We start from the raw sequence: 25,567 nt of genomic DNA, 5'->3' as shown, positions 1-25,567 counted from the left end.
AGCTGCTGCCCTGGTGGAGTGGGGCCTTATGCTAGCAGGAACTGGTTTTCCATGATGGGTGTAGCAAAAACGTATGCAATGTCCTATCCATTTGGAAATGGTCTGTTTTGAGATAGCCTTTCCTTGTGATGCTGTAGCATAGGATACAAAAAGCTGGTCAGATTTTCTGAAAACCTTAGTTTTATCCAAGTAGTAACTTAGTTGCCTGTGAATGTCCAAGGAGTGCAGGAGTCTTTCTCCTTTGTTCTGTGGATTTAGGAAGAAGGTGGGTAAATGGATGGTTTGATTTAGAGCCACACTGGATACCACCTTTGGCATAAAGGAGGGGTTAGTTCGTAGAGAAACTCTGTCTTGATGAAAAATGAGGAAAGGCTCTACTGCCATTAGTGCCTGTAGCTCTGAGACTCTTCTGGTTGAAGTAATTGCTAGCAGCAGGGCAGTCTTCCAGGATATAAACTTTAAATCAGCTGAGAAAGCTGGCTCAAAAGGTGGCAGTGTAAGTTTTTCCAGAACAAAGTTGAGGTCCCAAGTTGGTGTTGGTGCTGTCCTGGGAGGCCTAATGTTTTTGGCCCCTCTGAGGTACTGCCTTAGAAGTGGATGTGAAAATAAGGGAGGATCTGTGTTGTAGTGAGCTGAAATAGCTGAGGCGTGGATTTTAATAGATGAAAAAGAAAGTCCTTTGTGTAACATCTCAGTTAAATATTGTAGAATCTGAGGTATGTCCGGCTCAAGGGTATTTTGGCCTTTAGCTTGGTTCCAAGCACAAAACCTTTTCCATTTGTCTGAGTAGGCTTTCCTGGTGCTGGGCCTCCTGGCCTCCAGAATGACATCCATAACAGCTTGTGAAAGAGGAGCTGGCTGGTTGCTTAGGTGATTTGCCATGCAGCCAAATTTAAGGTTTTGAGCTGGCTGTGTAGAATCTGACTGTCTTGCTGTGTGAGCAGATGAGGAATTTGTGGTAAAATCCATGGTGGGCCGTGGGCCATGTTCCTTAGTAGTGGGTACCAGTGCTGGCATGGCCCGTCTGGGGCAATGAGTATCATTCAGGGTCTCTCCATCCTGACTTTCAGCAGCACCTTTGTGAGAAGGGGCAATGGAGGAAAGGCATACACTGTCAGCATTTTCCAACTGAATGAGAGTACGTCCACTTTCCAAGCTTGATGGTGAAATGTTCTGGTGCAAAATTTTGATAGCCGATAGTTTTGGGGGTTGGCAAACAGGTCTATGTCCGGGCGCCCCCATTTTTGAGTTATCATTGCAAATACTTGTGGATCCAGTTTCCACTCGTGGGGATCCATGATGTTCCTGCTTAGGTCGTCTGCCAATGTGTTATTTTTTCCTGGCAGGAATTGAGCTTGTAATTGAACTTGGTAAGCCAGTGCTGTGTTCCACAAGGTCACTGCTTGCCTGCATAGAGGGTAGGAGTGTGTACCCCTTTGCTTGTTTATGTACCACATTACTGTGGTGTTGTCTGTCCTTATTATAAGCTGTCCTGGATGTAAGAGGTCCTTGAAGGCTGTCAGAGCATTCTGTACATCTTGCATTTCTTTTTGATTGATGTGCAGACTCCTTTGATCTGCAGTCCATATGCCTTGAACGCACTGTCCTGCCATGTGTGCCCCCCAGGCATAGTCCGATGCATCTGTTGTCGTAATTTGCCTGGCTGGGGGTAAGGTGAAAGGCTGACCCTTGTTGAGGTGACATGCCTGTGACCACCATAGAAAATCCTGTTGAAGGCAGGGAATGAGAGGTATCATTGTTTCCAAGCTGTGGCTGTGTTGAGTCCATACGCTTTTCAGGTACCATTGTAATTTCCTCATATGCAGTTTTGCAAATGGTATTAGTAGTATGCAAGATGCCATGAAGCCCAAGGCCTGCAGAATTTTTCTTGCAGGGAGTTGGGTCTTTGTTGCCATTGTTTTGAAGTATTGAGTTAGTTGTAGTTGTTTGTCTGGCATCAGATAAGCCATCTGGGCCGTTGTATTCAAGCTGCCACCCAGGAATGTCATATTTTTTGAGGGCACTAGTTTTGATTTCTTTTCGTTTACTGTGCACCTTAGGCAACTTAGAAGGTGTTTTACAAAAGCCAGATGTTGTAAGAGAATGTCCTTGCTTTCTGCTTGGATGAGGCAGTCGTCCAGGTATGGGTATATTTGAATTCCTCTTTGTCTGCAGTATGCAATTACTGGTGCCAGGCATTTTGTGAAGACCCTGGGCGCAGTAGATAAGCCAAAGGGCAGTGTAGAAAATTGGTAATGGGTTGAACCTGCAATGAAACGGAGGTATCTTCTGCAATTTTGTCTGATAGGGACATGCAGGTATGCCTCCTTGAGGTCCAACGTTACTAGCCAAGCTTTCTTGCCCAACATGGGAAGAAGCTGCTGTAGTGTTAGCATCTTGAATTTGGGTACTTGCAAGAAGGTGTTTAGAATCGAAAGGTCCAGAATGGGTCTCCAAGCACTGTCCTTTCTGGGGACTAGAAAGAGCCTTGAGTAAAATCCTTGGCCTTGCTCCTGTGTAGGTACCAGTTGAATGGCTCTCAAGTCCATGAGAGCTGTAATTTGTTTTTGTGCCTCTGCCCATTGATTTTGTGGCAGGTTTGGCATTCTTTTTATCCTTGGCAAGGGGTGGAAATGGAATCTGTATCCTTGTGAGATAATGTCTAGGATCCATTTGTCCTTTGTGATGATGCGCCAGTTGTCTGCAAAAAGTGCTAATTTTCCTCCCAAGGGAGCTGCCAAGAGAGCTTTGCTTGGCAGATTGAGGTTTAAGTCATTGTGTTTGCCACCTGTCTTCTCCTCCCTTCTGTGTTGCAGTGCCCCATTGGCAAGGTTTGCAAGGGATTTGTGCTTGACCTCTGCCCCTTGGGCATCTGTATTTACCCCTCTGTGGTCTGTCAGAAGCTGGAAAGGACCAATTTTTTGTTGGCCAATTTCTGCTGGAGCGTGGGGGTTGTACCTGTAAGAAATCTTTGACCGTCTGCATAGATTTTGCCTTATCCTCCATTTTCTTTAAAAACCTCTTCTGCTTTAACTCCAAATAAGACATCCTGCTGTAAGGGTGCATCTAGTAACTTTGCTTTAACATGATCAGGCAGAGTTTGTTCCTTTAACCAAGCATGCCTATGTATAACAGACCCAGTAACAGCTGCTCTACAGGAAGCTTCCAAGGAATCAAATCCACATTGTAAAGTATGTTTGCCCACCTGTTCAGCTGCATGCAACAGATCCTGCATTTCCTTGAATTCAGACTGTTGAGGCTGCGTGCTCATCTTTTGTTTTATTTGAGACATTAGGAATTGCTGGTATTTCAGCATGTGAAATTGACAATTTAGAGCTCTCATAGCTAGAGTAGCTGAGGTGTAAACCTTCTTCCCCCACCTATCTAGTGCTCTGGAGTCCCTTTCAGAGGGTACAGGATTTTTAGCCATAGAAGCCTTAGCCCCTTTGGGACCCTGGGAGATTGTCTCTGGATCAGCAACAGGGCTTTTGTAAAGGAATTTGTGTGAGTCAGGCACTCTATAATATCTGTCTGGTTTGGCTGGAGCAGGAGGCAGAGAATCTGGATTTAGACTAGATTCTAAGTAAACATCATCCACAATGTCTAAAACTGGAGGGATAGCAAGTGGTCTGTGCTGGGGGAGTAAAAGAAACTCTCAGAGCCTTTTCTTTGAGTCAGAGTAGTCCTGACCTTCCCAGTGGAAATGTTCCCTCATGGTATGTAAGGTTTCCCCAAAGGAATAGTCTTCAGGGGGAGAAGCTGAGGGAATGGAATCTTCAGCATCAGAATCTTCATAAGGGGGAAAGGACTAATCCTGTTCCTCAGAGGAGCCTGAGGAAATAGACACTTGATCAGAGGAGGCATAATCCTCCTCTTGTCTAGGCCTTTTGTCTGGGGGGGGGGTTGGGAAACCCTGATCAAAGAAATCAAATCTTCAGCCATTTTAAGAATCTGTTTCTTAACCATGGGGCCTTGAACTGGAGACTGATGTGCAGTCTTTTTTGGTTTTAGAGGAGTCTTAAACTTAGCATAAGATTTTATGGTGAGAGTAGTCGGTCTGAAGACACCTTCTGTAACCGAAGGTGTTTCCACAGCACCGGCTTCTCCTTCTGCAATGTTGTCGGTAGGGCCTAAAGAAAATGGCTGCATAGGCCTAGACCTCTCTGCTTGAGAATCCGAAGCGGTCTGGGGTTGCAACTCTGCGGTCGCCAGGGGCTGCGTAGGCGCCTCACTGAAAACCGGAGAACCGGCGACCAGTCCAGCCGAGGCCTCAGAGTCTGGCTTGGATCTAGGCTGCCTGTCTTTATCTTTGCGTTTTTTATGCACGCTGGTAGTCGGTTGCTCCGACGGCATAGTGTAATTAAATTTCCTACCGAAGTAGTGTCGTGCGAAATCAAAGTGTCGCTTTATAGTTCGCTTATTGAACCTAGCACAAAACCGACAACCAGTGACGTCGTGGTCTGGGCCTAGGCAAGGTATACAATAAGAATGAAAGTCCTTATGAGGTATTTGCTTCCCACAAGAAATGCAATTGTTAACTTTTTCTGACATCGGACTGAGGCAAGAAAAGGTTCCCCAACGGGGTACTTAGCTTTGAAGACTTCGGACTGAAATTAGATTAGAAAATCTCAGGTGTCGGCCGACCGGCACTTGCGAACTGCTTCTGCTTCGGGCACCGTGCGGCAAGAAAGACTGAAGAAAATGGCGTTGGATGCCTCTTATATACCCCTGACGCACTGACGTCATGGAAGAAGCGACAGCAACCAACGCCGGACCAAGACTTTGGAATTCAGGCCGACTGCGGGACCGCCTGACGACAGGATAACCCAAGTGTAATGACTGCAGCAGGGTAACACGATAAACATCTGCTGAAGTGTGAATTTTAAAACAGGAGTAAGAAAGTCATTGGTCACAAAGTTCTGGTAAGTATGAAAGGATCAGAGGTTTCTGAACTTGAACAGTGCTCTGTCCCTTTTTCTGCTCCATATAGTGAATCTCTTCCATTTAGAGTCGTACAATTTTCTTGTGTTAGGTCTCCTGGTTTCTTTAAGAATTTCCAGGACGTGTTTGTTTAGGGGTGCCCCCTTCAGAGGGGTCAAGGTATCATCCACACTGTCAATTTACGAGTGCTCAGGTTGGGATTTGTGATGGTGCCCTTGTTTCATGTTAACAGTCATCTCATTGAGGCAGCAACCATGGTTCCTTCTTGCTTAGACAGCATTTAGAGGATACCAGTGCTGCCTTGGCCAATCTGGGGCTACTGGAAAGGCCCTTGGCCAATCTGGGGCTATTGGAATGACTCTTCTTCCCTTATCTTCAGCAGAACCCTAGGGAGCAAGGGAATTGGGGGAAGGCAGAGAGGAACAAGCTTGCCCAAGAGAAAGAGGGGCATCTGTCTTCCAGGCTGACCTTAATTCTTTCAGCAAAAGTTTTTCAAGCAAGCATTTTCTTTGGTGGCAAAAGGTCTATCTCTGGCACACCCCGTTCTTGTGCTATGCTGAGAAAAACTTCTCAATGTGGCTGCCACATGTGAGGGTCTGCCAGGCTTCTGCTGAGGTGACTGGCCAGTGGACTGGTTTCTCCTGGTAGGCACTGTGCCATCAGATGGAGATCTATGGAGTTTGTAGTTTCCCAGATGTCCATGGCTAGGTGACAAAGAGCGAGTCTCCCCCTTGTTTACGGACCACATAACTGTGGTATTGTCCGTCTTTATTAGGAATACTCCTGGTTTCCACTAGTCTTTGAACATAATCAGACCTCTTTGGACTGCCGTTAGTTCTTTTAAGTTGATATGTTTGTTCTTGAACAGAGTCCAATCTGCCCTTAGGCTGCTGTTGTAGTGGGCTCCCCAGCCTACTTGTGAGTCATATGTGGTCAGAATTTGATCCTGAGGGGAAAGTCCAGGTTGAGGAGGTATGCTCGGAGCCTACCAGGCAAACTCTTTCCTCAGACAAGGGAGAAGCTTTACCCTGAAGTTGAAGAAATGAGAAAGTTGGTATCACTGCAGGTTCCCTATATATAGTCTGGCCAGGGGGATCATGAGGATACAAGAGGCCATGTAACCCAAGGCTCTGAGGAACACTCTGGCTGTGTAGTAGTTCCTGAAAAGTAGCTTTTGGAAGCACAGTGCTAGAAAGGTAAACTTGTCTGGAGGAAGGCAGGCTTTCTGAAGTGTGGAGTCTAGCAAAGCCCCCAGAAACACAATTCTGTTTGTTGGGATGGTTTGGGGCTTCTGGATACTGATGGTGAACCCCAGTGAAGTCAGGACTTCTTGGGTGTAAAGTAGATCCACTTTGAGTTTTTCCACAACTGTTGCCTGAACAAGTCAGTCAAAGTAGGGTAAATCTAAATGCACTTTGACCTGTTGCGAAAAAACCTTGGTGCAGTAGACAAGCCAAAGGGCACAGAGCTGATAGTGCTTCACACTAGCTCTAAAGTGCAAGAATCTCCTATGAGATTTTTCTTCGGGGATGTAGAGGTATGTATCCTTTAGATCTAAAGCTTCCATGTTAAGTGTTGGGTAAGAACATGGGCATTAATTCTGAAGGGTTATCATTTTGAATTTTGGTACCTGAAAGAATATATCAAGCCCTGACAGATCTAGAATTGGCATTCAGGGACCCTCTTTTGTGGAGGCTAGGAAAAGCCTCTAGTAAAATAATTTTTCTTGTAACGTGTTTGGTACTGGTTCCACAGAACCTTGAATGCAGAAGAACTGTATTTCAGATTAGGCTTCTGTTTGTTGGTTTGGTGGAATATCTGGGAAACCTGACTGAACTAGATGCTGTAAGAAGTTGTGTGAAGTTGACTTTGTGACCTCTTTGTAAGATTTTCAATACCCAATGATCCCTGGTAATGAGAGTCCAATTCTTTGAAGACAGCTGTCCTAGTCTGAGAGCTGATAGGTAGGAAGGGGAGGGACTGGAAGGGGTGGGACTGGAGGGGAGGGAGAAAAGGTGTGTCATGGGAGAGTCATGATTGCTCCCTGCTAGGTCCCGGTTGGCAGGATCCGACAGGTTTACTGGAATCTGTTTACCACTGTCTGGGATGCCAGTGCTGCCTTTGACTCCTTTCTCTTCGAGAACTCCTATGTCTAGGCTTAGACTGGGAGGCTGGAAAGGACCAGTATTTGGTAGGGTAATTATGACTGAAGTGAGAATGTTGAACCTAAAGAAATTCCTTGACCATCTGCATGGATTTGGCCTTATCCTCCATCTTCTTAATTATGGCTTAAGCCTTGTGGCCGAAAAGGAAATATTTGCCCAAAGAAGCATCCAAGAGACCGGATTTCACAAGTTCAGAAAGGACTGTCCCCTCAGCCAGGCAAGTCTTCTAATGACAGATCCTGTAGCTGCTGCCCTGCTGGAAGCTTAGGTGTGCTTAGCTACTTGATAGGAAAAACTGCACAAGTCTAGCAGTTCCTTAGTAAAGGCCTTATATTCAGTCCCACCAGTTTTTGCTTCATGTAATCTAAAATGGTTTCCTGATACTTCACCATATGAAAATGGCAATTGAAAGCCCTTATGACCAGGGTACGTGAGGTGTAGACTATTTCTTTGCCTGTCCAAGGCTCTGCTTTCGTTGTCAGTTGGCTGGGTATTTCTTTGAAGTACTAGCTTTAGCTCCTTTTGGACCCCCGGAGTCACCACTTCATGGTCTGCTACAGGGTAAGTGGTGTTGGTGGCAATCCAGAAAGTACAGTTGTGTACACTTACCATAAATGTAGATGTTCGAGTATATTCACTGTTGCAGTCATCACATTTGGGTTATCCCTGCCAGGGTAGCCGGCCCGAATACCAGAGGCGTAGTATTTATGCGTCTGTTGCTGTCGCTTCAAGACTGACGTCAGGTCGTCAGTAGTATAAAGTAAGGCAGCCGATGCCATTACATCAGTTTTTCTTGGCCCAACTGTCAGGAGTCCCCAAGTGGGAGCCAGTATATGGTGGAAGAACCCCACCAGTAGAAAGTAAATACCAAAAAGTTCCTTGTAAGGAGAGAGAGAGAGAAAAGGGGGATGGAGGGAGGGAAACCAGGACTGCAACAGTGAATACACTTGAACATCTACATTTATGGTAAGTGTACACAACTGTACTATGTTCTTTGTGTTTCACTGTTGCAGTCATGACAATTGGGTTGATTCCCAAAGCTGAGGAAAAGTGTGGAGGCAGTCAATAAGACAAGGGGCTGGGTAGGATGCCCTGCAAGACTGTAGTGGCAAAGCCTGCCCTGGATTTGGAAAAGCTAGGCAGGTGGTAATAGATATCCATGTTGCAGCCTCCAGGATGTCCCTGGTGGGGGGACTCCTCTGAGGAAAGCTGCAGAGGTGGAGGCTGCTCTGGTACAGTGAGTCCTGACCCCCTTAGGGGGAGGTTTCCCGTGTTGCTTGTAACAGAAATGGATGCAGTGTGCTAGCAACTTGGAAATGGTTTGCTTGGATATGGCTCTGCCTTCTGCTCCTGCAGCAAAGCTAACAATTGATCAGTCTTTCTGAATGATTTAGTCCTGTTTAGATAGAATCTGAGCTGTCTGTGCACATCTAGAGAGTGTAGCATCCTTTCTCCCTTGTTTTGTGGGTTAGGGAAAAAGGTGGGCTAATGAATGGATTGGTTGAAAGCCACACTGAACACCACTTTTGGCATGAAGGATGGGTTAGTCCTATGGTACACTCTGTTAGCATAGATGATGATGAAGGGCTCTAAAACCATGAGTGCTTGTAGCTCGGATATTCTTCTGCCTGAAGTGATGGCCAGAAGCAGGGCTTTCTTCCAGGAGAGAAACTAACTCTGCTGAAGCTGCTGGTTCAAAGGAGAGTAGGGTGAGCTTTTCCAACACAAAGTTTAGATCCCAAGCTGGGGTAGGTGTTCTTCTAGGTGGCCTCAAGTTGCTAGCCCCTCTTGGGAACCGTTTGATGAGAAGGTGTGAGAAAAGTGGTTGCTCAGTGTTGAAATGTGTAGAGATAGCACATGTATGAATTTTAATTGAGGAAAAAGAGAGACCACTGTGTAGTAAGTCAGCTAGGTAATCCAGGATGAGACTTCGGGAGGTCTGTGCCGTATAGGCTCCCTTAGCCTGGATCCAGGTGCAGAACCTTCTCCATTTGTCAGCATAAGACTTTCTAGTGCTAAGGCGTCTGGCCTCATGTACATCTAGAACCTGTTTACTGAAACTGGCAGCTTGTTAAGTGGTCAGGGAATAAGCCAGGCTGCCAAATTGAGCATCTGCAATTGGGGATGCATGAATTCTCCTTCCCACTGGGTCAGGAGGGTTGGGATCTGAGGGAGATGCCATGGTGGCAGAGGGGACAGGCTGCGCAGCAGTGGGTACCAGTCTGACGAGGCCAGTCTGGAGCAATTAGAATTTTCCTCGGTTCTTCCTCACTTATTTTGAGCAGTACCCTGGAAATGAGAGGTAGTGGGGGAAAAGCATAGACTGAGTGGTTGATCCACTGGAAGGATAGGGTATCCACTTTCCAGGCCCTGCAGTGAGGCTCCCTGGTGCAGAACTTGCTGAGCTGATGGCTGGAGTGGGAAACAAAGAGGTCGACCTTTGGACCTTCTGAGTTATTAGGGTGAAGGTTCTTTGGTCAAGCTACCACTCGTGTGGTTCCAGAAGGTTTCTGCTTAAGTTGTCTGCCAAAGAGTTTAGAGAGCCTGGCAGGAATTGTGCTAGCAGGTGTAGTTGCATGGCTGAGGCTGTGTGCTAAGGGGTCAAGGCGAGCCTGCATAGAGGGAAGGAGTGAGTCCCTCCCTGCTTGTTGATATACCACATCACAGTGGTGTCTGTTTTGATCAGTAGAGCCCCTGGGGAGGGAAGGGGCCTGAAAGCTGTCCATGCATGCTTAACAACTAACATCTCTTTTTGGTTGATGTGCAGATGTATTTGATGTGGGCTCCAATGGCCCTGTATGCATCTGCTGTCTAGGTGTGCACCCCAGGCAAAGTCTGATGCATTTGTGGTGAGGGTATGGGCAGCGTGGGGTGGTGAGAAGGGTAGTCCCTTGTTGTGGTTGCATGCTGCTGCCCACCATAGAAAATCTTTCCTTAGGCAAGGTATCACAGGTATAAGAGTTTCCAAGTCTTGAGAGTGTTGACACCAGAGGCTTTTTAGGTACCAGTGATGTTTCCTCATATGCAATCTGGCATATGGAATGAGTAGAATGCAAGATGCCATGAACTCCAAGCTTGCAGGATTTTCCTTGCAGATAACTGGGGTCTGGTGGCTAGTTGAGAGAAATAAGCTGTCAGATAAATTTTCTTTTCTGGAGTAAGGAATGTCATCTGGGATGTTATGTCCAGGCTTGCTCCCAGGAATATAATCTTTTGGGTGGGTAGTAGTTTGGATTTCTTTTCGTTGACAGTGTACCCTAGGGAGGTCAGTAGGGCCTTTACAAAAGCCAGGTGCTTGAGCAGCTTTTCCTGTCTGCCTGAATTAGGCAGTCTAAGTATGGGTAAATATGAAGATTTCTTTGTCTGCAAAAAGCAATGGTGGGAGCCAGACATTTTGTGAAAACTCTGGGAGCAGTGGATAAGCCAAAGGGAAGCGCAGAGAATTGAAAGTGCAGAGATCCTGCCCTGAAACATAGATATTTCCTGCATGATTCCCTGACTGGGATGTGAAGGTAGGCCTCTTTTAGGTCTAGGGTGGCTAACTAAGCATTCTTGGAGAGCACAGGTAGTAGTTGTCGGAGGGTGAGCATTTTGAATTTTGCTATCACCAGGAAAGTGTTTAGAATGGACAGATCGAGGATGGAGCGCCACGTGCCCTCTTTTCTGGGTACCAGGAAGAGCCTGGAGTAGAAACCTTGGCCTATGTGTTCTGCAGGAATGTGCTCTAGTGCCCTCATAGAGAGCAGGGAAAGGACTTGCTTTTTGGCCTCTGCCCACTAGTTTGGCGGAAGATCTGGGAATCCTTTTGGAGTTGGTAGTGTGTGGAAAGAAAATTTATATCCTTGGGACACTATGTTTGGGACCCAGTGATCGTTGGTAATGGTGGCTCAGGTGCTTGTGTGGAAGGGGAGTTTTCCTCCTAGATGCAAGTAGAGGGAGGGGGTGGAAGTGGAGAGTCATTATGACTTCTTACCATGAGGGGGTGGCTTAGCGCTCCCTGGTTTTGAAGTGGAGGAACTTCATTGCTTTGATCTCTGCATTCCCTGTAGCTGTTCTCTGGGGGTTCTGCCTCCCCGGGGTCTGGGCTGAACTGACCTGGAACGGGCAGGAAAGGACCAGTGCTTGGAGGGGCAATGCCTACAGAACCTGGGTGGCTGAACCTGCAGGAAATACTTAACTGTCTGCATAAATTTTGCTTTTTCTTCCATCTTTTTTAAGACCTCCTCTGCCTTGGTGCCAAATAAGTTGTCTTTGTACATCCAATAATTTGGACTTGACATGGTCTGGCAATGGCTGTTCCTTTAGCCAAGCATGCCTTCTAAGGACAGAACCAGTGACTGCTGCCCTGCAAGATGCTTCTAGGGTGTCAAAACCACAGTGTAAGGTGTGTTTATTTAGTTGCCTTGCAGAATGCATCAACTCTTGTAGCTCTATTTTCTGCACAACAGGAAAAGAAAATATTTTTTTCTTTGAGGAGTTCCATGGTGTGTTGTTGAAATTTTAGCATATGGAACTGACAATTTAGGGCTCTAATAGCAAGAGTAGTAGAGGTGTATACTTTTTTACCCCATCTGTCTAATGCTCTGGAATCCCTATCTGAGGGGGTGGGATTCCTAGCAGAAGTTGCTTTAATTCCTTTAGGCCCTTGAGAAATAACCTCAGGGTCAGCAGTAGGATTTTTGAAAAGAAATTTGCGCAAGTCAGGGACTCTATAATACTGGTCAGGTTTCCTGGGAGCAGGAGGGAGGGTATCAGGAGTCAAACTGGATTCCATGAAAACAACATCCAGAAAGTAGTTTTGTACCTACCATAAATGTAGATGTTCGAGTGCTCATACAGCTGCAGTCATAACAGATGGGTTATCCTGCCGTCAGGCGGGTCCTCGGTCGGCCGAATTCCAAAGTCTAGGTCCGGCGGCGGTTGTCGTCGCTTCTTCCCTGACGTCAGTGCGGCAGGGGTATAAAAAAGGCAGCCGACGCCATTTTCTTCAGTTTTTCTTGCCCCAGATGTCAGGTGCCCCCAGAAGGAAGGCAAACATAATGTAATGTAAAGATGCAATGTTGATAAATCAAAAACAGTAGTTGCAAGCAAATACACCATAAAAGAATACCCCAAAAAGGTTATATGAAAAGTGTTTGTCATAAGGCCTGTCCTAAGAGGGGATGGAGGGAGGGAAACCTGGACTGCAGCTGTATGAGCACTCGAACATTTACATTTATGGTAGGTACAAAACTGTACTATGTTCATCGTGCATACAGCTGCAGTCATAACAGATGGGTAGAATCCCAAAGCTAAGTAAGGGTGGTAGGCACTAAGTGGAACTAGGAGGAGCTAGGATGCCCTGCAGGACTGCTGTGGCAAAGCCCACTCTAGATTTTGAGTATAATGGGAGGTGATCGTGCTTGGAGAAAGTATGCACTAAACTCCAGGTGGCTGCTTCCAAAATGTCCTTGGTAGGGACCCCCCTGAGGAAGGCTGCAGAGGTAGCTGTGGCTCTGGTGGAGTGGGATCTGATACATGCAGGCACAGTTTTTCCATGAAATGAGTAACAAAAGCGTATGCAGTGGGCTATCCATAGCCTTTCCTTGAGCACCTGCAGCATAGGACACAAAGAGTTGCTCAGATTTCCTGAATGGCTTTGTTCTGCCCAAATAGTAACGAAGTTGCCTGTGAATGTCCAAAGAATGTAGTAGTTTTTCTCCTTTGTTTTGTGGATTAGGATAAAAGGTAGGTAAGTTGGATAGTCTGATTCAAAGCTACACTGGATACTACCTTTGGCATAAAGGTAGGGTTGGTTCGTAAGGAAACTCTGTCCTGATGGAAAATGATGAATGGCTGCACAGCCATGAGGGCCTGTAGCTCCGAAACCTTGCGTGCTGAGGTGATAGCCAGAAGAAAGGCTGTTTTCCATGACAAGTACTGTAATTCTGTTGAAGAAGCTGGCTCGAAGGGAGGAAGGGTCAGCTTTTCCAATACGAAGTTGAGGTCCCAAGCAGGGACTGGTGGTTTCCTTTGGGGGTTTTACATTCTTTGCCCCTCTGAGGAACTGCCTTAAGAGAGGATGCAAGAATAAATGAGGATCTGTGTTGTATTGTGCAGAAATGGCTGAAGCGTGGATCTTGATGGAGGAGAAGGAAAGTCCATTGTTTAACATCTCAGCTAGGTACTGTAAAATTTGAGGTATATTTATTACCCAAGGATTCTGTCCCTTTTCTTGATTCCAGGCACAAAATCGTTTCCATTTGGTGGAGTAGGCCTTTCGAGTAGAAGGTCTTCTGGCCTCCAAGATGACGTCCTGCACCTCCTTGGAGAGGAGAAACTGTTGGGAAATCAAGGAATTCTCCATGCAGCTAGATTTAGAGTTGATGGCTGTGAAGAGTTTTGCAGTTGTGCTGGGACAACAGAAGAGGGACTAGAGGTAGAGTCCATGGTGGGGAATGTGTCAGGCTCTTCAGGAGCGGATACCAGTGTTGTCTTGGTCAGTCTGGAGCAATGAGAATCATTTTCGGCCTCTCTGCTCTGGCTTTTAATAGAACTTTGGGCAGCAGAGGAAGAGGCAGGAAGGCATAGACTGTCAATGTTGCCCAATTGAAGGAAAGTGTGTCCACTTTCCAGGCCTGTGGATGATAGGTCCTTGAACAAAAATTTTTCAACTGGCAATTTCTGTGGGTAGCAAAGAGATCTATGTCTGGCTGTCCCCATGCCTGAGTTATCTTTGTGAAAACTTGAGGAAGCAACTTCCATTCATGTGGATCTGTCATATTTCTGCTTAGGTTGTCTGCCAGTGTGTTTTCCTTCCCTGGCAGGAATTGTGCCAGTAGTTGAATTTGCAATTCCACTGCTGTGTTCCATAGGGTCATGGCTTGCCTGCACAGGGGGTATGAATGAGTTCCCCCCCGTTTGTTTATGTACCACATCACTGTGGTGTTGTCTGTCCTTATCAATAGCTGGCCTGGATGCAGTACGTCTTTGAAGGTCATAATAGCCTTTTGCACGGCTAGCACTTCCTTTTGGTTGATGTGAAGGTGCTTCTCTTTTCGGGTCCATTTTCCCTGAATGCACTGATCTGTCATGTGTGCTCCCCAGGCATAATCTGAGGCATCTGTTGTGATGATTTGAGTTGCTTGAGGTACACAGAAAGGAAGACTTGTGTTTCTTTGGCAAGCTTGAGACCACCACATAAATTCCTTTTGAAGGCATGGAATGAGTGGTATAATTGCTTCCAAGCTGTGGCTGTGTTGAGACGATAAGTTTTTTAGGTACCATTGAAGTTTCCTCATATGCAGCTTTGCACATGGGATTAGTAGGATGCAAGATGCCATGAATCCCAGAGCCTGCAGGACTTTCCTTGCAGTTAGCTTGGTGTAAGTTGCCATTTTTCTGAAGTATTGAGACAGTTGCCCTTGCTTGTCTGGCGTGAGGTAGGCCATCTGGGTGGCTGTATCCAAGCTGGCACCCAGGAAAATTATTTGTTGAGAGGGTATTAGTTTTGATTTCTTTTTGTTGACTGTGTATCCCAGGTAGTTCACCAGTTTTATTACAAACACCAGGTGTTGCAGTAGTATGTCCTTGCTGTCCGCTTGGATCAGGCAGTCGTCCAGATATGGGTAGATTTGTATCCCTTGTAGTCTGCAGAAGGTGATTACTGATGCCAGGCATTTCGTAAACACTCTGGGTGCAGTAGATAAGCCAAAGGGCAATGCAGAGAATTGGTAATGGGTCGAACCTGCAAGAAATCTGAGGTATCTTCTGCAATCTTGTCTGATAGGTTCATGCAGGTATGCCTCCTTGAGGTCCAATGTTACCAGCCAAGACTCCTTGCCCAGCATGGGAAGAAGCTGCTGTAATGTGAGCATCTTGAATTTTGGCACCTGTAGATATGTGTTTAGGATGGATAGGTCTAAGATAGGTCTCCAATCTTTGTCTTTCCTTGGTACCAGGAATAGTCTGGAATAAAACCCTTGACCTTGATCTTTTGCAGGTACCTCTTGAATTGCTTTTATGTCCATGAGAGCTGAAATTTGTTTTTGTGCCTCTGCCCTTTGATTGTGTGGCAGGCTTGGCATGCCTCTCATTTTTGGAAGGGTGTGAAAGTGGAACCTGTAGCCTCTGTCTATAATGTCCAGAATCCATTTGTCTTTTGTAACAAAATGCCAATTTTTTGAGAATAATGTCAGTTTTCCACCCAAAGGTGCTGCCATTAAAGCTTTGCTTGGCAGGTGTAGGGGGAAGTCATTGTGTCTGTTTTCCAAAAGACTGTGATCTATCTTCTCCACCTCTTGGGGTTGGTGCTTGCCACTGTCTGGCTCTGAAAGATCCTTGAGGTTGCCCTCTACCCCTTGGACACCTGTATCTGCCCCTTTGAGGTCTGTCCGTGGCTGGAAAGGACCAATTTTTTGAAGGCCAGTTTCTGCTGAAACGTGGAGGCTGTACCTGCAGGAAATCTTTCATTGTTTGCATTGATTTCGCTTTTTCCTCCATTTTCTTTAGCACCTCCTCAGCTTTAACACCAAACAATACATCTTTTGAAGAGGTGCATCTAATAATTTAGCTTTGACATGATCTGGTAAGGTTTGCTCTTTGAGCCAAGCATGCCTACGTATAACAGACCCCGTAACAGCAGCTCTACATGAGGCCTCTAAAGCATCAAAACCACACTGCAAGGTATGTTTACCCGCTTGCTCTGCACCATGCAACAAATCCTGCAACTCTTTTAAATCTGGTTGTTCTGGTTGTGTCATCTTGCTTTTCAGCTGAGATATTTTAACATATGGAACTGACAGTTTAATGCCCTCATGGTTAAAGTGGCCGAGGTGTACACCTTTTTCCCCCACCTTTCTAAAGCTCTGGAATCTCTCTCTGAAGGTAATGGGTTTTAGCAGTAGAGGCCTTAATTCCCTTGGGACCCTGTGAAATTGTTTCTGGGTCAGCAGTATGGCTTTTATATAGGAACTGGTGAGAATCAGGAACCCGGTAATACCTGTCTGGTTTAACAGGAGCTGGAGGCAAAGAATCTGGATTAAGGCTGGCTTCTGTGTACACATCATCCAATATATCTAAAACAGGAGGGATAGCCAGAGGCCTATGCTGGGGGAGCAGAAGAAATTCCCTGAGCCTTTTCTTGGAATCTGAGTAATCTTGGCCTTCCCAGTGAAAGTGTTCCCTCAATGTATGCAGGGTTTCCCCAAAGAGAAGTCCTCAGGGGGGGAGACCGAGGGAATAGACTCCTCTGCATCAGAGTCTTCGAATGGAGAAAAGGCATAATCCTGGTCCTCAGATAGTTCTGAGGTAATAGAAGCTTGATCTGAGGAAGGGTAGTCTTCCTCTAATCTGGGCCTTTTGTCAGAGGGGGGATGAGAACCCTTGATAAGAGTAATCAAATCCCAGCCATTTTAAGCATCTGTTTTTTAGGCATGGTGCCTTGAGAGGGGGACTGAGGAACCTGTTTTTTGGTTTTCATGGCTGCTTTAGATTTAGTGAAGGCTTTAATAGAGAAGGAGGAAGGCCTGAAGACCCCTTGAGAAATGGCAGGCCTGTCTAAATTCTGAGTTTCCCCTCCAGGAGTGGCGTCGGTATCTGTAGTAGGAATGGGGGCCGAGGAGCCTGCGACCTCAGGTACTGAAGACACCGGTAATGCATTGTCATCGGTACTCAGGGGCTGCGTAGGCGCCTCACTGAGTACCGGAGAACCGGTAGTCGGCCTTAGCGTGGTTTCAGTCGGAGGTGCGGACCTCGTATATCGGTCCTTATCTTTGCGTGTTTTGCTCAAAACTGGTGTCGGAGTATCCGACGACATAATATAATTAAATTTTTTGCCAAAAAAGTGAAGGGCGAACTCCGCCCGACGCTTAATAGTGCGCTTGTTGAATCTAGCACAAAAACGGCAGGCCGAGACGTCGTGGTCTGGGCCTAAGCAAGGTATAAAGAAAGAGTGGAAATCCTTATGCGGTATTTGCTTCCCACATGAAATGCAATTATTAACTTTGTCTGACATCGGCCTGAGGCAAGAAAAGTTTCCCCAACGGGGTACTTAGCTTTCAAGAAAACTTCGGCTGAAATACTTTCGTATATCTCAGGAGCTGGCCAACCGGCACTTGCGAACTGCTTCTGCTTTGGGCACCACGCGGCAAGAAAGACTGAAGAAAATGGCGTCGGCTGCCTCTTTTATACCCTGCCGCACTGACGTCAGGGAAGAAGCGACGACAACCGACGCCGGACCTAGACTTTGGAATTCGGCCGACCGAGGACCCGCCTGATGGCAGGATAACCCATCTGTTATGACTGCAGCTGTATGCACGATGAAGATCAGGAGGAATGGCCAAAAGTCTGTGCTGTGGAAGATCTAAGAATTCCAGGAGTCTCTTTTTAGACAGTTGTCCTGACATTCCCACTGAAAATGCTCCCTTAAAGTATGCAGGGTTTCCCCAAATGAAAAGTCCTCAGGTGGAGAGGGTGAAGGAATGGATTCCTGTGCATCAGAATACTCATAAGCAGAGAGGGGTTGTATGTCTTCATATTCAGATGCATCAGAGTCATCGGACTCCTGTTCAGATAAAACTACTAGGTTCAAATCTCTTTGTTTTGGAAGGGGTAGCTTGGCTTCCCCATTCAGCATTATAAGGTCTTGCATTTCGAGACTGAGGCAAGGAAGCAGGTGCCTGAGATTGGATAGTCAGTTTCTTGGGTGTGGTTCATACCGTGGGCCTTAGAAACTCGGTAGTTTTCAAAAGAATGGTAGACGCGATAGAAGTCGAAGTTGGTCTGTGTCGAGAAATGGTAGTGCGAAATACTTTCCTCGGAAGCCATTGCCTGCTCAGTGGCTCCGGACCCATCCAAGGTTGAGACATCTGCAGGATCCATAGTCGTTGAAGAATTTTATGGTATATCAGATGCCGACAGGGTCTCGGTAGCGGCCTGCGAATCCACAGAAGCGGCCATCAGGGGCTGCGAAAACGCCTCACTGAGGACATGAGAACTGATGACTAGCTTAATGGAAGCATCATCTGAAGGTTTGGACCTGTGTGGTCTGTCTCTGTCTTTATCCTTATGTTTTTTTGGAAGATCTGCTGTCGGATGGCTTACTGAAGCCATATCGGAATTTGAGGACTGAGAGCAAAAATATCTAGCTACAATGAGGGCCCAATGACATAGTTCTGGTGTTGAACAAGGCACAAAAATGGCAGCGAGGGACATCGTGGTCTGGGCCTAAGCAAGTGACGCAGTAAGAATGAAAGTCTCGGTGTGGTATTTGCTTTCCACAGGCGAGACAATTGTTAACTTTTTCTGACATCGGTTAGAGTAAGAAAAAATGATCCCCAATGGGGTACTTAGCTTTAGAAGACTTCAGCTTCAATTCGGAAAATTAAAAACTCATGTAGCGTCCAACCGGCACTCATGCGAACTGCTTCTGCTTTGGGCTCCTTGGCAAGAAAGACTGATGTAATGGCGTTGACTGCCTTACTTTATACTACTGATGACCTGACGTCAGTCCTGAAGTGAAAGCAACCAACACAGAAATACTACGCCTCTGGTATTCGGGCCGAATGAGGGCTACCCTGGCAGGGATAACCCAAATATGATGAATGCAACAGTGAAACACGGAGAGCATCCTTGTAAAACCTGGCAGGTTTCTGAGAGGCGGGGGAGGGAGTCTGGCTGTAAGGAAGACTTCTGCAAGACTTTGTCCATCATCTCTAAGACTAGAAGAATTGTAAGAAGTTTATGCTCGGGGAGTTTTAGAAAGTCCCTATGCTTCTTATTAGATTGCTGATAGTGCTGTGCTTTCCATTTAAACTTTTCCCTTAGGGTATATGCAGGGTCTCTCTTGAAGAGATGAGGCAAGGTTCTCATCAGAATCTGAATCCCCATAGGAAACAACGGAAAAACCTCCCTCAAAGGTCGATTCATCATTATCTTCCTCAGAGTCAAAAGAATAAGGCGACTCCTGTGGATGGACATCCCCCCCCTTTTTTTTTTACCAGGAGAAGACTCAGGGGCAGAGAGGCACAGGCATCTGGATCTTACTATGCTGATCAAATCTTCAGCCAGCCTAACTAGGTTCTGTGGACAGGCCTGAGTTTGGGAGGGGGTGACAGAAGGCCTTGGCTGGGGCAAACCGGAAGCAGCCTTTTTAAGCGAGGCCTTGGGTTTATACCCGAGGGAGGCTTAAGGACAGCCGACTCCTCAGGATGCTAAACTGAAGCAATCTCCTGGTGACGAAAAACTCAGGACACTCCTTTGTCAGTTTGAGAGCAGTCGCTGGGAGTCAGAACCTGTAAAGCAGCTCTGGACCCAACCAACACGCCAAGTCATTCTGCTTGTGTGGAAGTAGAGGGGCCCAGCTGCATATTGGACTCCTAAGTGGTCTTAACCTGTGCCACAACCTCAGTCATCGGAGGGAACTGCAAAAGAGTCTAAGCCTTCTTCGATGAAAAAGAACGTTGTGTAAAATCTTACCATAACCATAGATGTCCTTCTCTTCCATGTTGCAGTATTCAATTAGTATTCAACTAGAAAGTTTACCCTTCCTTCCTTCCAGTCTCTTTGGCCAGGTTTCAAAAGTTTTTCATTCCCCAGTAGGTGTATTCAACTAGAAAGTTTACCCTTCCTTCCTTCCAGTCTCCTTGGCCAGGTTTCAAAAGTTTTTCATTCCCCAGTAGGTGTGTTGGACGGCTGACGTGGCTGTCTAAGCGTGGGCCATAAAAGTGACGTCTGCACGCACCAGCCCTCAGAACAATAGAAGCCTCAGTCGGAGCCAGTCCTGTAAGGGCATAGCTAGTCCAGTGTCACCCAGGAGAAGCAAGTGTAAGTCTCTGAAGAGGGGAAGGTGGGAGGGAAGGAATATTGCAACACGGAAGAAAAGGACATCTATGGTTATGGTAAGACTTTACACAACTTTATATGTCCTTCTATTCCAATGTTGCAGTACTCAAATAGTGGGTGAATGCCAAAGCTCACTGAGGAACAGGAGGGTGGTTTAGAAGCTGTCTCCAAGAACACATGCAGGATAGCCCTGGCAAACCCTGCTCTGGAAGTTTTGTCCAGTTTGTAGTGTTTGGTTAAAGTGTGTACCGAGGACCAAGTTGCTTCTAGGATGGAGTTGGTGCCTAACCCTTTAAAGAAAGCCTCATCAGAGGATACAGCTCTGGTGGAGTGGGCTTTCACAATGCACTGGAGTGTCTTACCATGATGAAGGTAGCAGAAGGAAATGGCCCTGGAGATCCAGGCCAAAATGGCCTGTTTGCTCACAGCCTTCCTCGGGGCCCTGGGTGGAAGGAGACAAACAGTTGGTCTGTCTAATGGGTTTGGTTTTATGTAAATAAAACCCAAGCTGACGGTGCACATCTAGGGAATATAGAATTCTCTCACTGTTTCCCTGTGGGTTGGGGAAAAATGTAGGCAGGTGGATGGGCTGGTTTAAGGAGAGGTCATTCACAACTTTAGGGGAGAAAGAAGGGTTAATCCTTAGGGTCACTAAGTGGAAAACCAAAAAAAGCGGTATAGCCATAAGGGCTTGTAGTTCAGAGACCCTCCTGGCGAAGGTGAGGGCCACTAATAAAACAGTTTTCCAAGTACAGAGTTTTAAGGATGCTTTAACCGCAGGTTCAAAAGGAGGTAAAGTAAACTTTTCTAACGCATAGTTGATTTCTCAGGTTGGAAGGCATGGTTTCCTGGGTGGTCTCAAATGTAACAACCCTTTGAGGAAGAGTTGAGCAGGCAGTCTGGATGCCAGGTGTTGGTCTAAGGGAGGCAGGCATAAATCGCAGACAACTATGCTTTTAGAGATGAGTAAGCAAGTCCTGTCTGCATCAGTTCAGACAGGTAAGACAAGATTAGAGGCATATCGCTTTGCAGCGCATCCAACTGCCTTTTGTGACACCAGAGAAAAAAACCTTTTCCATTTTGCAGTGTTGGGTTTCCTGGCCTCCTGCTGGACATTAAGCATGTCCGCATTATACAGGTGTCTAAAGGGGCTCAGAATCCTATCTGCCACAGGGTGAGCTGTAGACACTGCCACTGTGGGTGTATCTGGGTCCTCCTGTGCTGTGTGATGAGGTCCACTGAGAGGGGTAACTTGTAGTGACTGCCCTTGGACAAAAGGAGGAGAAGAGGGAACCAGTGCTGTCTTGGCCAGGAGGGAGTCACCAACAAATTTTTGGAGAGTCCTGCTGAATCCTCAGCAGTACCTTCTGCATCAGAGGAAAGGGAGGGAATGCATACAAGAATTTCCCTTTCCAGGTTATTGAGAAGGCATCTGTTGCCAGTGCCTTGGGGTCGTGAGTCCTGGAGCAGTAGCCTGGGAGTTGCCCGTTTCTGGAGGAGGCAAACAGGTCTATCTGAGGTGTACCCCACCTGTGGACCAGACTCAGGAAAGTGTCTCTCTGAAGAATCCATTTGTGGTTGTTCGACCTGGTTCTGCTTAGGAGAGCTGCCTGAGTGTTGTGAAGTGAGGGGAATATAGGCCGCCTGTAGGGTGATGCCCTTTGAGGTGGCCAGTTCCCATACCTGAAGAGCTAGCCTGCATAGGAGGTAAGATCTTGTCCCCCTTTGTTTGTTGATATACCACAGGACAGTACTGCTGTCTGTGTATATCCTGAGGGGCCTTGCTCTAGGAAGGGGAGGAAGGCTTGGAGAGCTAGAAGGATCGCTTTCATCTCTCTGATATTTATATGTTCTAGTCTGTGTCTGTCTGTCCACAAACCTTGCACTTTTCTTTGTCCTAATGTGGCTCCCCACCCTAGATCTGAGGCATCTGCGTGTATCGTCTGTGAGGGAATCTGGATATGAAGAGGGTGAGAGTGCTGGGTCCAGACTGACCTCAGGTACCACTGCAGTTTCCTCATGCGCAGCCTTTCAAGGGGTAGTATGGGGATTGTAGCTGCCATGTAGCCTAGAAATCTCAAAAACTGCCTTGCAGTCAGGTGAGATGCCTGAAGCGTGGCCTGTAGGTATTGTGACATGGAAGTCACTTTTTCTGGAGGTAGGAATGCCTTCATGATTGTCCGAATTCTGCAGCACAAGAAGACTACGTCCTGTGTTGGTTCCAGATTGGATTTCGGAAAGTTTATTAGGAATCCTAAGGACTCCAGGAGTTGTACAAGAGTCCTGGTGTGAAGCCGTAGGGTCGTCTGATCTACTGCCTGAATTAGTAGATCATCTAAGTAGGGGAATATTTGGATCTCCTGGGTGCGACAGTATGCAATGACTGGAGCCAGACATTTTGTGATACCCTGGGGGCAGCAGATTGACCAAAGGGTAATGCACAAAACTGAAAATGGGATGAGCCAGCCAGGAATGTCAAGTATTTTCTGGAGGTGGGTATTCCTAGTTTTATAGGTGGACATATCCAAGTCATGAAGTACCCCCATCCCTTATGATGGACAGAACCCATTTGTCTGAGGTGATATGTTCCCAGACAAGGAGGCAGTGAGAGACACGGTCTGACAGGGGAAGGGAAAGGGGGTAAGGTAGTGGATTTGGCAGGCAGTCAGACACTACCTGTCCTATCAGGAAAGGGAGGCCTTTGGCTTGTGGAGGGAGATGGTCTGGCCTGTCTTCTTGTGGGTTTTCTGGGCCTGGAGTGGTCCAAGGGCCTAGAGGCTTTCTGATAAATTGAGTCTTAGAAGGATAGTTTCTATGAATCTTGGTAACAGGAGAGACTAAGGTGTTTAAGGTCCTGTAATTCCTTGCCTTTTTGTTGTAAGGACTTAGAGTTCAGCCACTTTTTCACCAAACAGGGCTGTCTGATCTAAAGGAGCAGCAATAAAGCTTTGGCTTGAAGTAGTCAGGGAAGGTTTGAATGCATAGCCATGAATGCCTTCTGTAAAATATGGCAACCGAGCCAGGCAGGAGATGAACCTACAGTCTTCTGATCCATAGTCAGACACATTAACCATTGCGCCACTGATCCTGGTGCATAATGGTTCTGCTGGGGATCGAACCCAGGACCTTCTGCAAAGTAGGCAGATGTGATTACCACTACACCACAAAACCTAGAGTGCAGAAGCTGATGCAGCTGACCTGGCTCCTGGCTAAGGTGTCAACACCATCATAGCTGCATCTCAGAGAATGTCTACTGACCTGTGCAGTAAGGGCGAGCAGGGAAGACAAAGAGGTTTTTGCTGCACATTCTGGGGTATCAGCTAGTTCCTTAGATGCCTTGTCTAGCAGAGCTAGTGAATATTTAGTCATATGCAATTGGTAATTAATTACTCTGAAGGACAAGGTGGCAGAAGTATATATTTTCTTCCACAACCTCTCCACAGTCTTGCTGTCCTTATCTGCAGGCAAAATGGTAGTAGTAGTAGTAGTAGGAAGGAGCTTGGAAGCCCCATCTGTTGAAACAGAGATAGTGGCTTGATCTGCTGGAGGACATTTAATCAGGAATTTCTCTGACAGAGGCACTTTGTAAAGTCTGTCAGCCCTATGGGGGGTGGCGGGAGGTTGAGAATCTGGGTTTATGGAGGCAGAAGCATAGGGATCCAAGAAGGCTGGGTGAGAAGGGGGAATTGCAGTTGGACTAGGGGTGTCCATTTAGATCAGGTCATAGAATCTTTTCTGTACTTCAGTCATATCTGAAGACTCCCATTTGAAATAATTCCTCATTTTACTGATAGTTTCCCCAAAAGTGAAATCTTCCACAGAGGAATCTGGTTCAATAGGGGCTTCCTCTGGGGATCCATAACCCAGTGAGAAGGAAACCTATGAAGAGTAAGAGAGGGAGTCTCCTGAAGAGTCAGAGAACTCTTCCTCTTCCAACTGTTCAGGCCTGCTGCCTGGGATAATAGGCCTAGGGCTGAGGAGAGGAGGCACAGAACTGGGGGAGGTGGTCCCCCCTCGTTGTCTTCTGACGATGCCGGTCTAGCCTCTATGGACATGATGTCTGCTCTTGATTGTGCGGCATCCTCTGAGGTACCCGTTATATCAGTGCTGGAGGATGCCGGGTCCTCTGCCAGGCCTGAGTGGGCCACAGGCTGAGGAGTGGCTTGTACAGGCGCAGCTGAAGAAGTTTGCCACAGGATCTTGGGCCTCTTCTTTGGAGGTTCATACTGGATGTCATGTGCGGCCTCCATCCCTAACATTATTTGGTTTAATCTCTGATTTTTAAATACAGGTTCAAAGCCTGAAGATGACGACGTAAGGTCTTAGGAACAAATGACCTACAAATCATACAGTTTGCGTGGTCATGTTCCTTACCCAAACAAAGGAGACACTGGTTGTGTGTGTCTTTGTGGGGAATCTGCCGACCACAGTTACACTTGCCCTTTCTGGACGACATGAACAAACTGGAATTTAAACTACAGGACTGAAGAGTTCCCCAACGGGATACTTATTTGAAATTCTTTGCGATCCGACGTCCATGAGCAACAGGAGCACCTGGCATACAGCTGATGGCTGAAAAGTTCTGAAGGCTAGTGCGTGCAGACGTCACTTTTAGGGCCCACGCTTCGACAGCCACGTCAGACATCCGACACACCTACTGGGGACTGAAAAACTTTTGAAACCTGGCTGACGAGATTGGAAGGAAGAAGGGTAAACCCTCTATTTGAATACTGCAACACTGGAATAGAAGGACATCAACACTAGGTGGACTGGCAGATGGTGAACGAGCATCATTCAGAACACTAAAGTCTTGGGTGCTTTTCCTTCTTACGCCTAGGAAGATGGACCTCAGCTTGTTCAGCGAATGACACAGTATATAAAAGCCCTGGAGATTAGCTAAAATACTTGGCTAAAACCTCAGCACTATGCCTGATAGTTCTACTGTTAAAGTGAGCACAGCACAGACAGGCTAGGTTTGTTGTGTCCTGGGTCCAAACAAGTTACACAAAAGGAGTGAAGACCCTATGTGGTTATCCATTTGCCACAGTGGAGACAGTTATCAACTTTCTTTGATGATAGTCAAGAAACATATAAAAAGCTTCCCAATGGGGTGCTTAGCTTTAGAGGTCTTCTTTCTCAAGTGCAGATTAACTGATGTACTGACTAGCACTCTACTTCAGGCTCTAACAGCAAGAAAACTGAGATTATGGTGCCGCCTGACTCCCTTTATACCCAGACATCTTGACATCTGTCAGGGCATCCCCTGGTTTCAGTGGAAGAGAAAATCCTCTGGTACTCAGACCAGCCAAGGGCTTCCACAGCAGGAAATCCCATCAATTATGACTGCAACAGCAAAACACAGACAAAATTGTCAGATTTTTCTCTCCTGCATTTTTTTAAATAACTTTCTCTTACATTACACATGGAGTAGGGAAAAAAGATGGAGACAAATGGTCTGATTCAGAGTCAATTTAGTAACCACTTTAGGCACAGAAGAATGGTTAGTGTGTAGGGCCACTCTATCCTAATGGAATGCCAAGGGTTGTCTGCTCATTAATGCCTGTAGTGGTCAACAGCCTGGGATCCTCTCACCACAAAAAATCAAAGAATCTTTGTTAAGCTTCACTAGAATTTCTCAA

General features: G+C 46.6%; 1 protein-coding gene and 1 non-coding gene across 3 annotated transcripts in view; both read right to left on the bottom strand.

Annotated features, from left to right (window-relative positions):
- The window catches only part of PIAS3 (protein inhibitor of activated STAT 3), a 1,163,468-nt gene that overhangs the window by 135,659 nt on the left and 1,002,242 nt on the right, over positions 1-25,567 (bottom strand). The gene's annotated exons all lie outside the window — the stretch shown is intronic.
- On the bottom strand, positions 23,027-23,099 carry TRNAS-ACU. The gene has a single exon. It is a non-coding gene; the product is annotated as a tRNA-Ser (tRNA).

Source organism: Protopterus annectens, chromosome 8.part0, assembly GCF_019279795.1.
Source record: "Protopterus annectens isolate FY-2018-M chromosome 8.part0, PAN1.0, whole genome shotgun sequence".
In the NCBI taxonomy this organism is placed as follows: Eukaryota; Metazoa; Chordata; order Ceratodontiformes; family Protopteridae; genus Protopterus; species Protopterus annectens.
Note: the sequence above shows the minus strand (reverse complement) of the source record. Positions and strands in the feature narration are given on the sequence as shown.